Source organism: Lepisosteus oculatus, chromosome 6, assembly GCF_040954835.1.
Source record: "Lepisosteus oculatus isolate fLepOcu1 chromosome 6, fLepOcu1.hap2, whole genome shotgun sequence".
In the NCBI taxonomy this organism is placed as follows: domain Eukaryota; kingdom Metazoa; phylum Chordata; class Actinopteri; order Semionotiformes; family Lepisosteidae; genus Lepisosteus; species Lepisosteus oculatus.
Genome location: NC_090701.1, coordinates 27,213,913 through 27,228,597, shown reverse-complemented (window position 1 = coordinate 27,228,597; position 14,685 = coordinate 27,213,913). Strand labels below are relative to the sequence as shown.

General features: G+C 40.0%; 2 protein-coding genes across 5 annotated transcripts in view; one reads left to right on the top strand and one right to left on the bottom strand.

The window, feature by feature from the left end:
- Window positions 1-14,685, bottom strand: part of arhgap39 (Rho GTPase activating protein 39) — a 140,568-nt gene that overhangs the window by 93,957 nt on the left and 31,926 nt on the right. The gene's annotated exons all lie outside the window — the stretch shown is intronic.
- The window catches only part of c6h8orf82 (chromosome 6 C8orf82 homolog), a 42,148-nt gene continuing 37,264 nt past the window's right edge, over window positions 9,802-14,685 (top strand). The window contains exons 1-2 of one of the 2 annotated variants that reach the window (XM_069191128.1): window positions 9,802-9,910; window positions 12,240-12,399. The gene's annotated coding sequence lies outside the window, so the exon portion shown is untranslated. The remainder of the gene's footprint in view (window positions 9,911-12,239; window positions 12,400-14,685) is intronic. The other variant, XM_069191129.1, reaches the window with a different exon arrangement.

Genomic DNA, 14,685 nt, shown 5'->3' with positions numbered 1-14,685 from the left:
GGTTTGAAATGCGCTCATCAGTGCTGATTCTTTCCAACATAGAAATAACAAAATAGTATCGCAGTTCCCCTTTAATAAGATTGCTTCTGTTTGAAGCAATCTCTTCTCTATGTCAAAGAGACTCCCGGAAAGGGCTATATTGAGGAAATTGTTTAAAAGTGAATAAGCGATGCTTCTTTAAACAAATAAAGGCACTGACAGAGGCTCTCGCTCATCATTTTCTAAGCCTGTTGTTGTCACAATATCAAGGTCAGCTACTGTACAGCCATGAACGATTCACAATTACCTGTACATAAACTCTTTATCATTGATGAAACTGCCAAAACACAAATTAAAAGCCTATACGTCAGTCGGTGTCAAGTACATCAGTGTTCCAGAGTCTTGTAATCACCCTCAATGAGAAAATCCAATAACCTTTCTAATTTCCTTGAACAGGTTATAGAGATCATGGCATTGCTGCTTTGTTGAAGCAGTGGGGAAAAATGTCATTAACAAAAACACAATGATTAGATATTCTCCACAAGGCACTTTTACAGTGAACACATACGTTTGTCTGTTATTACACCCTCTTTCTTTTTATAAATCTCAAGACCCAGTCAAGCTACCCTTAAACAAGTGTGAAGTATAGAACAACACATCTTACCCCTCTAGTTACCCCTCTGTGGATTTACTGTTTAACTGGGAGACAGCAGGACAGAAGACGAAGGGTTCTCCTTTGTTTCTTGTCTGAGTCAGGCAACTGCAGTGACCCCTGCATACCAAAGAGTGGCTTTGAGCCATCTCAAGGCCCGGTGAGGATAAGGCAAGTGCAGTGCATTGCATGCCGGCAAAGGGATTAATGCATCACTTAATTAGAGTTTTAAATAGGCTTCAGGTGAGAAAGGCTGAGAGTTTTCGATCTGATGCGCTGTACAGCACGACCATCCTCCCTAAGCTGTCTTTCTGTTCTTCCGGTCCCTCTTTCTACAGTACATACCCCTTCCTCTGGTGGACTGTGCCGCTAGGTTGGAATGCTAATCTCCTCTCTGGAAAAGAAAGCCTCATTAGGTGTGAGTCCTTCTGTCTTGCTCAGCTTCTCTTTTTTTCTTGGCTTCTTGGCTCTCTCTGCAGCCCCCTCCCTGACTGCTGGTGCCTTTCTCTCCCTCCTTCAGGCTTTAACCCTTTGTTTCTATCTCCCCTTTCCCCTCTCCTTTCTTCACTTCTCCTCCACCTTCTGTATCCCTCTCTGTCTCCCCCCATCCCTGTCCTCCCTCTCTCCAGATCCTCTCTCTCTCTTGCCCCGCTCCCCTCCCTGCATTATCGCCAATGCAGTGCAGCCAGTCAACCAGAACCAGGGCTCAGCCGCCTGCAGGGTTAATGAGACAGGATAATGACAGTGTCCTCTTGGGTCACTACAGCTATTAGATCGCAGACAGGCTAGAGGAGGGAGAGCCCAAACAAAAAAAAATCATGACTGAAGAAAATGATAAAATTGATCACAAAAAGCTCAGTATAGAAGCTTTATCTATTATCTGCTTAGAGGAGGGAGGAAGATGGCTTTATCTCTGTCATAAATGCTTCAGAGTCCTGGCAATTTGGGTAAACTGCTCCTCTTAAGCTCACATGTAAAAGCAGTTGCTTTGCTTTCCTTTGGGTTTGCGTGTAAAATCAAGACAGAGAGAAATAGATGAATATGAAAGGACCAACATTTGGGTTCTTGAGTACATACAGGCACAAAAAAGACATACAGTAAAATAGAAAGTGAAAGTACTGCGTGCAGTGCTCAGACCTGTCCTTCTGCCACAGTCTTGCACTATAAAGAGTTCAAGGAGTAGTGCTATGTCTCTCCTTGTAGGCACCTCGTTTGAAGGTTAAAACAGCAACCAGAAAAACAAATCTTTGAGAGTGTTTTGGTCTGGAAACCAAAATCAGTAACACAGTGTCTCAACATATTTTCTTCTGTGTACAATGAGAGTAACACTGGAGCTGCAACTTTGCACCCATACACACTCCCCCTCCTTCTCTCTTTACAGCAGTGACACTTCAACTCCAGCCAAGCAAGGATAGACAGAGGTGTGGTGATGGAGGAGCCCCTTTCCCCCGCATCTCCTTGCCCTCACAAGACTCAGGCACACTGAGACCCGGAGTCTCTTGAGGGATCACTGCTGATCCCTCGCTCAGGAGGCTGGGGGGTCACTCAGATTAACTCCTCCAGCAGCGGGAGACATGTTTATTCTCTTTGACACTCATGCGGTTAAAGGAATGCTGGTACTGTCATCCTCTACGTTGCTATGCCCACAAAATTCAAAATTCCACAGTTATATGTCATTCGGTTTCTACATTCCTTTCCTAGAACAAAACTCAAGCAAATTAAAAGCAAAAGAATCTGCAAATGTAGTGTCTAGAGGAGCGATGTGCTGTCCAGTTTTAACAATCCATATGTCCATCCATGACCAGGGAGCCACTTGTCTTGGGAGGGTTGCAGCAACAAGGAGCCAGTCCTGAAAGCACAGGACGCAAGGCAGGACTGAGAGCATGACTGCCCTCTACCTGGACAGGACGTTAGTCCACCAGCTCCACAGGGAAAAGGAACAATGTCCAATACGCAATTCAACCAGATCCGCATATCAGAGGGGAAAGATACCAGAACCCTAAGTGAAAACCCACGTGGCAACATGCAGACTCCACGTAGAAGGCACTCTAGCCCAGAATTGGACTTGGGACCCAAGAGTAGTGCTAACTGCCATTCGAACAACTAATATGGCTTGAGCTGCAGCTGTTGTTTGGAAAGTAGATATGTTAATTCTTTTAACTTTTGATACACCAGGACTGAACACCCTGGTGATTGCAGGTAACCTAGATAAATTGAAGCAGGAAGAAGAATTCCCCTGGGAGAGTTCTGACTCACATTCACAGAAAACCAGCTTAGTTACCTTCTTGTGACACAAGCAAATGAATAGACTAGATTCTGGATTAGAACACAAAACCCACACCCTTCTTCCCATCAATACAGCCAAGCCATTCCACCTATAGCACAAGAGCCAAGAAACTCCTCTGTACAACACAAGATGCTCTGCAAAACAGTGAGAATGTGGAATTTTGACCAGGGTGATCAAAATCCTAAAATGGGTTGATATGGTCAATTCTTTACTATGAACACTGCAGGCTTAACCAGAGACATGAATGGAAATTAAGTGGAATTTAAACAAGGACAGGTGTGAGCCACAAAGGTTTGTGAAGGGATAAAAAAATTGTCAAGTCCCAAAGCGCAAAGTGTCAAGTTTAGAAATCCATAGATCTGAGCAACTGATGAGTACTAGCAAACAGATGAAGGCCTGAAAGAGATGCACAGGGAAGCCACATTTGCTGTTGGTGGAACTGTGTGTATTGTATAAGGACAATGTGGTATTGTTTCAGCAGAAACAATGTAAAAGGAAGGAATGCAATCCTGAGTAAAATCTGAAAATGAACTGACCTTGACTTTTAGAAAACTCATTGCAATTTGTCTATTTTCCATTTGAATTTCCATTTGAACACAGAACTTTATACAGAAGACAGTGTTATAAAATTATGGACCCTATGAAATATCATGATGACTTATGGACAACCCACTTCCCAACAGCTGTTCTAAAACTCCTGGAATGTAAGCTCAGGTTATTTACAATACTTGTTTTGTTTGTAGATTTTCATGAATGCCATAAAATGACTCATTGCCTTTTTACTTTTACATATCTATTTGCTGAAATCAATACAGTAAATACACACAATATTGTGAACCACATCATTCAATTCAAGTCATTCAATTATGTAAGTGTGAAAAAAATTGTTTAAAAATGTAACCTCCACTTTTGAATAAAACTTCAGGACTGGTTAGCTAGTATCAGTATTAATAATGAAGTCATGTTACATATTTCTTTGTGTGCATGTGTCAAATTCCATGTTAATATGTGGAAAGATTTACACCTGGATTTACTATATTAGGGTTAAGGTATATAGTACATTATTTTTAATATTCTTTAGTTTTTTTTATTTCAAACCTTTTTTATTGAAGTTATACAAGGGGAACAATTAATCAAGAACAACAGAACAAAATGTCCGAGCTATAAATTCCCTAAATTACTGACCCTTGATTCTGCCCCCTAAACCAATAAGCCTAAGAAATAAGGTAGAAGGTGATAAAAGTACAGGTGATCAACTTAAAATAATTTCCTTAAAAAAAAAATAAAAATAAAAAATAGGACTTCTGGAGGGATGGGGAACCATTATTTTACTATGACAGTTTTACATGTGTGTCCAGTACTTCTAGGGTTCAAGTCTTGGTGCTGTGACTCTTCGGCTCAGGGTACGAGAAATGAGCCGAGTATATTTGACTGCATTCTTTCATCTGTCTTCTCAAACTGCTGATTCTTTAATCAAATATTATTCCTTTTTTTAAAAAACTATTAACTACGCAGTTTAACTCCAGACCATTACAACTGCAGTTTCAGGGAAGGAATTACACTTTACATTATTGGCGCATCGAAAAATATAATTAGTACAGGTGACCTGAGCCTCATGGGTAACGCATCAGAATATTAAAGAGCATGCAGCTAAGGTAGGAGGAAAGACTGGGGGAATAAGTGTGTGTGGTGAGTCAGTGAGAAGAAAATGAGCGTGACTAGAGAATGTGCAGTGAAAAATGTAAGGACTCGGTCATCCATCCATTCTCTAACCGCTTCATCCAATTATAGTCCATTGCAGAAGTATTGTGACAGGGAAGTGAAATTTGTCATTTTTGCTGTGCACCGATGAAATCTGTATTTCAGATCAAAACATTAATATGAGGCAAAGGTACAGAATTTCAGCTTTTGTTTCTGGGTATTATTTTTCATACATGTTTAGCTATGTATATACAGTATATACAAGAGTCATTGCATGTAAGGGTTATGGACTCTTCCTGGTCTATGAAGTGACAGGACTGGTATTCGTTTAGGACAGGCAAGTAAGAGGAACAAAACAAGCTCTGCACCCTCTCTGTGAGGCAAACCAATACTAAAATCCTCTTAATACACAGCAAAAATGCTTGGCATTCGAATAACACTTACACATCCATGATTGAAAAAGAAGCTTTCTGCATGAATGTGTGTGACACAATACACCTGTTGCAATAACTAACAGAAATGAATTTGTTTAATTGCTTCTACTTAACGTTATTTATTAAAACCTTGCCAGCAGAATCCCTGTTGCAAGACTATTATGAATGATTAAAAATAGATTTTTTCATCCAGGTTAAATATGAATACAGCACAACATCAAGGATATACTGTAAGACAGCAGACACTAACAAAGCAGCGTCACATAATTTGATATAGATCCTGGTCCAGACACTCACACATTAGTGTTCTGGGAACACTGGACCGTTTCACTTGGTCTGGGATGTCTGGTCGTTTTCACACGGTAACTCTCTGTGAGGGAAGAAATGTACATCTGCATCTCTTGTTGTACAGTCGGCCTGAGGCAGCAGACACAGGACAGGATACTTAAGGACAGTGTGTTTACTTACGATTGGAAAACAAATAGGAATACCTGACCATTACTTAGAGACACACATATCTGTTATACAACTTCCTCCTTCCTTGTGCCACCAACTATTAACAGTTAATTTGAAATATCATCGTAATTATTTTGATAGCAAAAATAATACACAGAACACAAAAGCTGGAGCAAATTTCTGCAATGGAAACCTGTCTCAAAAGATATTTTAATGATATTACCAGCAGGAAACAAATCTTGTAGCCATCATCGGCGCTCAGACGTGCCCTGAAACAGTCACTGCGTAACGTGTGGGAGACTTCTGAAGGAAAAGTTTGTTTTCTCCCTTGAAACTATCTCATCTGTACCTGTTATAAAACACTGTGGGGGTGTATTTTATTTTTATGTGTTTATTTTTAACCAGCGTTCTATGTTTTTATTTATTGTCAACCTGGCTAGATTTTGAGATGATGCCATTTCAAAACTGAGCTGAAGAGAAAACGTTTAAGAGCAGATAAGAAAGTGTTGGCTCTGTAGCTTCTAAAAGTTGACACAAGGTTTTACAGGAGAAAGTCATCTCTTTCAGTCTGATTAAAGGGAACTGTGACTGTTTCTAACTTGTGCAATGAGCCAATTTTCCAAGCAACTGCTCCCTTTCTTTTAATTTTATTCATTATTGATTTAAATGTGGGAGTCATCAGACAGAAACATTACTTTTGACTAAATATGTTATTTTTCAACAGTAGCTGCTTGTAGTGTTAAAAGATATAATGAAAGTACACTGTGTGTGCAGCAGCAAGAAATAACAGAATTATAAATAACAATTTTAAAGTAATAGGTTTTCTTCCAGCACAGCAGTGCAGGAAGTTGTACATGGGAATTCATCTTCCACTACAGGATATGAAGGATTCAGTGCCTGAATGGCTGTAACAAACTGAGTGTGAGCAGCCATACTCTGGCAGGGTTGAGGGTATTACCAGGGTTTCCTGTTACCATGGAAACCTTCACACCGGTAAACAGTGCTGTGACGTATGCCTGCTCATACCCACACACCTATGCTCAATGTCTTTCGCTTTCTAGTCAGTACAACATCAGAGAACAATCATACAGTAAGTGGCTACTGGGAACCTGTGTAAAGCCTGTCCGTATGTTTGTGTCTGTGGGTGTGCCAGTATGTTGAAAATACATTTATGTCCTTAACTTCATAAGTACTATACAGTATAAAATAAAAATATTAATAAATAAATCCTGACAGTTATATACAGTAGCTCTTTTCTGGACACACCACTCAAAGAGCTTTACATGTAATGGGGAATCCCACCACCACCACCAATGTTCAGCACCCACCTGGATGATGCGACAGCAAACATTATAACGCCAGTATACTCACCACACATCAGCTACTAGTGGGGAGGAGAACATAGTGATGAAGCCAATTCATAGATGGGGATTATTAGGAGGCCATGATTGGTAAAGGCCAGGGGGAAATTTGCCCAGGATGCCAGAGTGACACCCCTACTCTTTTGTAGAAACATCCTGGGATTTTTAATGGCCACAGACCTCAGTTTTATGTCTCATCCAAAGGTTGGCATCTTTTTATAGTATATGTGTGTCTTAGAATTAGACAAGAAGTACACATTCATTAAAAACACATGGAGTACAGAAAAATAAATTCAGTCTCTATTTTAATTAGGTATACTATAACACAGCTGTCATTTCTATCTGCACTGTGCAATAAAATATATGTAAAGGCAAAAAGAAATGATACAACACCTAGCAAATCATTTTACTCATCTTTTCTTGTTCTCTTTTATAAAGGTTAAGAAAATAAATACAAGAGTGAAGGTGACAGCTTTCAGCATGGACCCAAAAAGCTACTGCATTAAGATGAATATTAAATTCCGATTAGTATTCTGAACGCCATGTTTTCAGAGACACATGCAGAATACGGAACAGTGGGTGATGATATGCTATTCTGAATGTGAACAGGTGTGTGATGAATAACAGAAGCCACACTGTGGCAAGAGGAGCCTAGTGGAATATGAGAAAAAAGGATTTTCAGGATTTAAAAAAGGAATGAAGTGCCATATCTTGAGAAGGGAATCAAAATGTTCCCAGGGAATGAGCCCCAATATTATTAATCACTTACAGTATTCATTTCCATTGTGTAGAACATGGTTTTAGATAATGTGTAGTTTTACACAAAAGGTTGTGGGTGTTTGTATCAAGCTACTCTGCCATGTTATTAAAGCTGACATGCTGGCAAAATGAAAGAAACAGCTGGTTGATCAAACAGCTACCCACAGCCAAATACTGTAGGCTAGATGAGCCGAATACCCTCCTCTGGCTTGTAACGATTCTTACACTCTAGCACTCTTAATATAGTACATGATCTGTGGGGACTGTGGAATTATGGTTAGAAACTTGGATCCATTGTTAGAATCTTTTGGGGTCAAGTCTCTGTAACTCTTATGTTTAAGATTAATGATTCTCCAGCGCTGAGCACCAATAACGAGAGGGTCTACTGGTTCCAATAGATCTGTCAAATACTGTAATTAATTGTGGAGCAGTGGTTAGGATACTGGACTTATAACTGGGAAGTTGGGGGCTCAAATCTCAAGAGAGAGACTACTGTACACTTGAGCAAAGTTCCAATAACATACCCAGATGTGTAAATGGGTGTAAAATGTAAGTCACTTAAAAGTGTCAGCTTACATTTTCTTAAAAGAAACAAATATATACTTTATTAGTCAATGTGATTTTTGGTCAATTACCTGATTGGGACTTTCCAGCACCACAATTAGAAACCAATGCTGTACTCAAACCAGCTGTAGTATCTGCATGGATCTGATTATCACAGTTTTCAGAGACAAGTTCTTACCTAAGAAATGTTTCAGCTCAGTGAGAAGGGCTCAGATCTTGTGAAGGAATTTATGAAGCTTGTAGATGTTTCTTTCAAGGCGTCCTTTGAGGACGTGGAAGATTTACCCTCAGTGGATTAGGAAGTCAAAATACAAATACAAAGGCAGTGGGAAACTGCGTAGCAGAACAGCAAAGAGAAGACTGCAATTTAAAATGTTAAGCTCATACGCAGTAATTAGACTCCCATATTATTTACTATGAAGGCCCTTTTCAGTGTTTGTGTGTGTGCTACATTGAGAGAAGGAGTAGGGATCGGACTGGTTCTCAAAACCCTGTAAGAATGCTGTGTATTGATATCTGCTCCAATTTCCAGCACTGTTTAAATTTGGGAGATGGGTATTCAATGACTTTTAGTCAGATTCAGAGATGAGAATGGACAATGTTGTAAGAGAGTCATACAAAGGGTTAATTGAAGAAGGATTATTGGAGAAATCAGGGCAAATGCGTGCATGTGAGTTAACAGCACACATTAACACATGCGAGATGAGCAAAGAAGTTGTACATGTGAACAGCACATCGCCCTACTGCAGTTGGCCATCATTAGTTGCTATCTTTAAGAAGCAGTTGAGTTACGAGGCCGAGAGAGACATGATGATAACTCCAGACATGAGATCCCGGGTTTCATCAGTCTCCATAAAATACTCCTGGATGTTAACAGCAGGCTCTTGGTGGTAAGGGCTGGATGGGCTGGTTTAAGCTTCACCTGGAGAGCAGTCTCCGAGGAGCTTACTTGGCTCCAAATGAAGAGTAGACTGGTAGGGGAGGTTAGTTCTCCCCATGAATTCACTCCTGGGGTAAAGAGCTCTGGTCTCTCCTTGTAAAGAGGAAGAAGCTCTGGGGTGAAAGCTATTCTACCACTGCCAGGTTAGGCAATAGGTTCTGTAGTTCTGTACCATTTAGAAGTAGAAAAGCTTTCTTGTCACTATATTCAGGTACAACAGCCTGTACACTTTAATTGACCTCATATCAAATTACTGAGATATCTTCTTTTCATTTTGTTTACTTCTTTGCTTTAATAATAAAAAATACTGCACTGATAAAGTACCATATTTCCACTTTTATGGCTGGACACATCAAGACTGGAGCTGCCTGAGAGTGAGGTTCTGAGACTCTCCTCACCACAGAATTCACAGAGCAGGAAAGCGCATGCAAGTGTCCTCTGACTGCTGCCTTGGCAGTTCATCTCCATCACAGAGCGAGGGCTGAGTGGCAGAGACAGCTCGATTGGCAGGAGCTCATTTTCTGGATGATTCCTCTCTGGGCTCTGCCTTGGTTAGGGCCAGAGAGCATCATGGGAGGACAGCACTGCTACAGGAGTTCCGGATTGGCTACGTCTCAGCAACATTGTCAGGCTGTCCTTAGCAACTGGGCATCTGACAGCCAGGCCAAGCATTTGAGCAACAGCACTAACCCCGGGCTCCCACTGCCTGCCCTAGAGTGCAGTCAGTGTCACCAGAATTCACAGGCAACCTGTATCGTTGAGAGTATCTGTACATATGTGAGTATTTTGTTCCTTTTATCAGCTCTTATAGTGTACTTCCTCTATGTGTGTAACTCTGTATATGCTATTTCTTCAAATTGTTTATGTGCATGGATACATGTTTAATTTATAAACTCCCCACAGAGCTAGAAAAACATAAGAATGCTGCTTAATGCTATACATTCTCAAAGACAGAACACGAATGAAGTTTCAGACATAGAGAGAAAGTGTCTGATTTCAGGGTGTCTCAATCTCTCTGCCGCTGTGCATTTAACTTCATTACTCATGTTCCATTCCTCTCACACTTCACTTTCTCTAATCTCCCAGCTGCAAACAGCTTGTCTGCTGCAGTCTTATGGCTTATGCTTTTTCAAGTGGTTTTTGAAAAGAATTGAGAGAATTTTAAAATCTTCTTTGTTCAGTGCCAGGCAGGATGCTCTTGTTAGAAAGTCATCAGAAATTTAAAAAGAAAATGAAATCAATGTCTCACCCCCCCACCTAGGCTAAACTCTGTCCCAAAGACTTCACAAAGTTTCACTCATTCTGCCTGAAGGAGGCAGACAGCAGCGTGATAACTCACAGCAGGGCCAGCAGGAAGCAGAAAGAAAGGAACTCACAAGTGCTCTGGAAACTAAATGCACAGGCTTTAGTCCGGCAGACAATTTATACAAAGTGACTGGTAAATTTTTCTTGGCGCTTCTCATAATTGAGACATACAATTCTGACAGACAAGTCAGACATTCAGACAAATGGGCTATAAACTTCTGCAGAGTCTATAGCGAGGCCTTCAACAACATACAAGGAAAGTAACCCACACCACGTTTGCAGTGTGTTTACACAGAGAAGTAATGTAAAACCGTGGTTAAGTCTGTTTGGTAAAACTGGATGTAGGCCTTGAGAAACCATGGTAAAGAAAAATAAATATAAATAAATTTATAGGTCACCCCGAAACACTTCGTTTTTTAGATACAAACACCTGTTAGCTATGGATCAATTAAAGAAGCAATTTGTTCAATGAAGGCAACACTGGGCCTTGAGGATTGAATGGTCTTTATTATTGGTCTCAAATTATCTCTAATTTATTCAGTTTTAAAAAAATGCATATTTAATTGATTAATAGTCTCAGATCTTTAAAAACAGGTGATTACATGGCTGTCTATAAAACCTACTGCACAGGGGCTCTTCAGGATCAGCGATGGAGACCCTTGAAATGAAGGATAGTGGTCATATTGAGACAGAAAATGACAATTCTGAAGGAGATTGAAAACCACTGTACTAGAGCAAATCGCATTGGCAGTGTATTATGATGTGCTGCATTTAATTCTGCTGCACTGAACGTAATTGTTTTACACAGTGCCGTATTGTAGTTGATTGTGTTTTCTAACCCGGTAAATACAAAAATAAAATACTGCTACTTTAAAAGGAACCAATCTGTTAATGTTTGACTTGTGACATACGGACAGTATACGTACATTCACACACTTGTGAACAGAACAAGCTGAACTGCTCCTCTAACACCGAACAACACGCTTCATACATCTTAACTCCTCAATTGTACAACAGAATCCAATATTAGTAGTCAAACCTCTGGAAGACATCTCTACAGCACCTGCAGAGTCCTGAATTAAAAAACCATCAACCACACTAACTGCTGGACTGCAAAGTATGTTGCGCAAAGAGCTTAAAAAACTCAGTTTCTTTTGTCCTGTTACAAAAGCAGACTGTGGGGACTTCAAAATCTTGAATGAGTGACGTTTTTGTTCTCAGGTTCCATAAGGAGATCAAGACCTAGAGTATAGATAGTGCAAACACCACACATTTAGGCCAGACCATAAGTTATTTTCTCAAGTTCATTTGCCATCTTATGAAAGTTGATTTGCCGGGATTTTGTCCCAAGCTTGATGAGGTTAATATGTAACATTACTCAGAAACCAAAAAGAAAAAATGAGCCTCCAGTTAGTGAAACAGCCCAACACCAGTCCCCAGAAGCTATGGCAAACAAATAGTGTGATAGCCCAATATAATAATTGATTCTCACGACCACTTCGAGTCTGAGATCCTTCCATCAGGGTGTTGATTTAGACTACCCACATTTAAGTGAGATAGAACTAAGGTATAATTTATTCCCACTTAATTTGAACATCTGATTGGATATTGGGCAGCACCGGGGTGCAGTATTTAACATTGCTGCCTCGCAGTGCTGGGATCCTGGGTTCAATTCCTGGGGTGTTACCTGCATGGAGTTTGTATTTTCTTCTTGTATTCATGTGGGTTTTCTCTGGGGTTTTGTTCCAATAGTCCAAAACAAACTGGAAGGTTAACTGGCTTCTGGGAATATTGTTTCTAGGTGTGAGTTTATGTTTGCATGTCCGTGTGTCCTCCCTGTGATGGACTGGGATCCTGTCCAGGATGTACCCTGCCTTGTGCCCACTGCTTGCTTGGGCTGGTTCTGGCTTCCCCATGACCCTGAACTGGAAGATGCGGTCAGAAAGTGGATGGATGATTGGGTATTTTACTTTTTATTTATTTTTCGATATCATCACGCATGTATCTTACCTATCTCACACAATGGTGACCCATTTTCTGTTTTTTTTAATTAAAAAGATTACTCAAGCTGCTAACCTCTTCGTATCTTATGCATGTAAGCTTCTTATTTGTGAACAGGTTCATGTCGTGATAGACGTATTATGTTTTTTGTTATGCCTTGTACCTGCCTGCAATGCAAATTTCCCATCTGGGACAACAAAGGAAGTGAGCCAGTCCTGTGCTGAAGACTCAGACCTCAATTAAGCAGGAGGAAGCTTGTAGAGGGACACCTGCTGCTGAGCCTTCAGTGCAGACCCCTGCCCCTAGCACCACACACACAGTACCTCCCAGCACAGCCTCTCAATGGGCCAGGTGGCCCTTCACTGTCCTACTCCTGCTGGGAACTCCCTGCTCTGAATCCACGGCAGAACAAGCAACAGCCACTGTACAAAGACTCCATGCCTCTTTCCTTTCTTGTTTTCCTTCCTTGGGGTGAATCTTTTCTTTCTGAAAACTGCGTGACAACAATTGAGACCTCAGAATAAGAGCTGTCTTCCCTCAAACAGACGTTTGTAGCAGCTTGGGAGGTCAGGAATTTCCACCACTCTGCCTAATAAGCGTCGACCGACTGCGCAGCTCTGCTGCAGTACACCAGAATTATAAGAACAGGAACCCCTAGAAAAAGCTCCAAGGAACAGAACATCAGGAATTTCCTGTTACATACAATCTACCTGCAATTTTCATATCAATTACTATTTTTGGCTGATGACTAGAACCCTAACCACTGCTCAACACTGCTACCCTCATCTCACAGTGACCCACAAGTACTAATGTTTGCCTCTTATTAATGAAATTACTTTAATCATGATAACCAGAGGTAGCTTTTTAAGAGAGCTGCTGATAGCTGGAAGTTATATCTTACTATCCCCACAATTAAACACACTAAGATTGCTGGATAATATGTCAAATGGGAAATAAGTAAAATAAAATAAGTAAAAAACTATATGAATTGCATGGCTGGGTTTTGTGTAATTTCCAATATAAATATATGATAAATGGAAAGAAGTCTTCAGACAATCTGAAATACAGAAAATTATCTGGAAGTTATAAAGGTAATATTTATAAAAGCAATACTATTCTAAAGGATATGATAAAGGTAACTAACAAATTGACTTCCCTAATTGATTAGGGATGAATTATATTTGCAGGATAGGGGATAAGCCATGCCCTTTTCCTGAGAGATTTATTTATTTTTCTTTCTGATCATATGAAACTGTCTACATACAATAAACAGGATTGATAAGGGCACTTTAATAATGTCTTTTAATGGATGCCACTGCATGCATTTAATTACCATATAATATGAATTCATGGTTACCTTTGTGATAGCATACTTTACATATACTATCCCGTACATAAATGTCCTACCCTACACCCTTATTGATTTTTTATTCAAATGATCTCAGATTATTTTTCCAATCATGAGTAACTGGTACTAAGATGTTGGTACAGTAGAATGAAAACATATGGGAATGTAGAGGTTTGTAACATATCCACTAATTAAAATCAAGTATGGCAGTCTAAACTGTTATAACTAATAGTACCAACTGTGTTTAAAATGAACAGTTTGTACCTGTACAGTAAGGGCAGCCACAGGAACAACCAGCACCCCTCTGTCATCCTGTTGTACAGCAATGCTATACGAATACGAGATAGAATAGTAGCATATATGGAAGCAGTTACAGTAGTAGATAGTTAATGCACTTTACTTTAGTGCCATTTATGTAAATAGGTGAAGACATTCCAAGAATCATTATTCCTCATATGAAAGCTGTACTGTAGTTGCAGGGGTACTCCTTGCAGTAATCTTATGAATGGTAGAGTATCTTCACGAGAGCTCCAAAAATATATGTTCCTGCAAAAGACAATGACTTTATTGTAATGTATTGCTATGAAGATGAGTCGCTCTCCAATTAAGCAACATGGTCTAAAAAGTCTTGTACTCCACAAGATCCATTCACTATTGACAGGAACTCAATTAAAGCCAGGCAGCACGTGGCTGCTGCAGCAGGAGACAGTTAATTGCTTGCAAATTACAACGCTACAGAGCAGCAACAAATGTAAGCATAGTACGATGTAAGATGTAGCACACAGCATTGTGTGAGCACAGTATGACAGTGCAGTGTTTATGATGTTATATAGCAATGTGCATCAGTAAAATATGAGAAGGTACAGTAGGATGTGTTTAGTATGACAGTGTTTACATA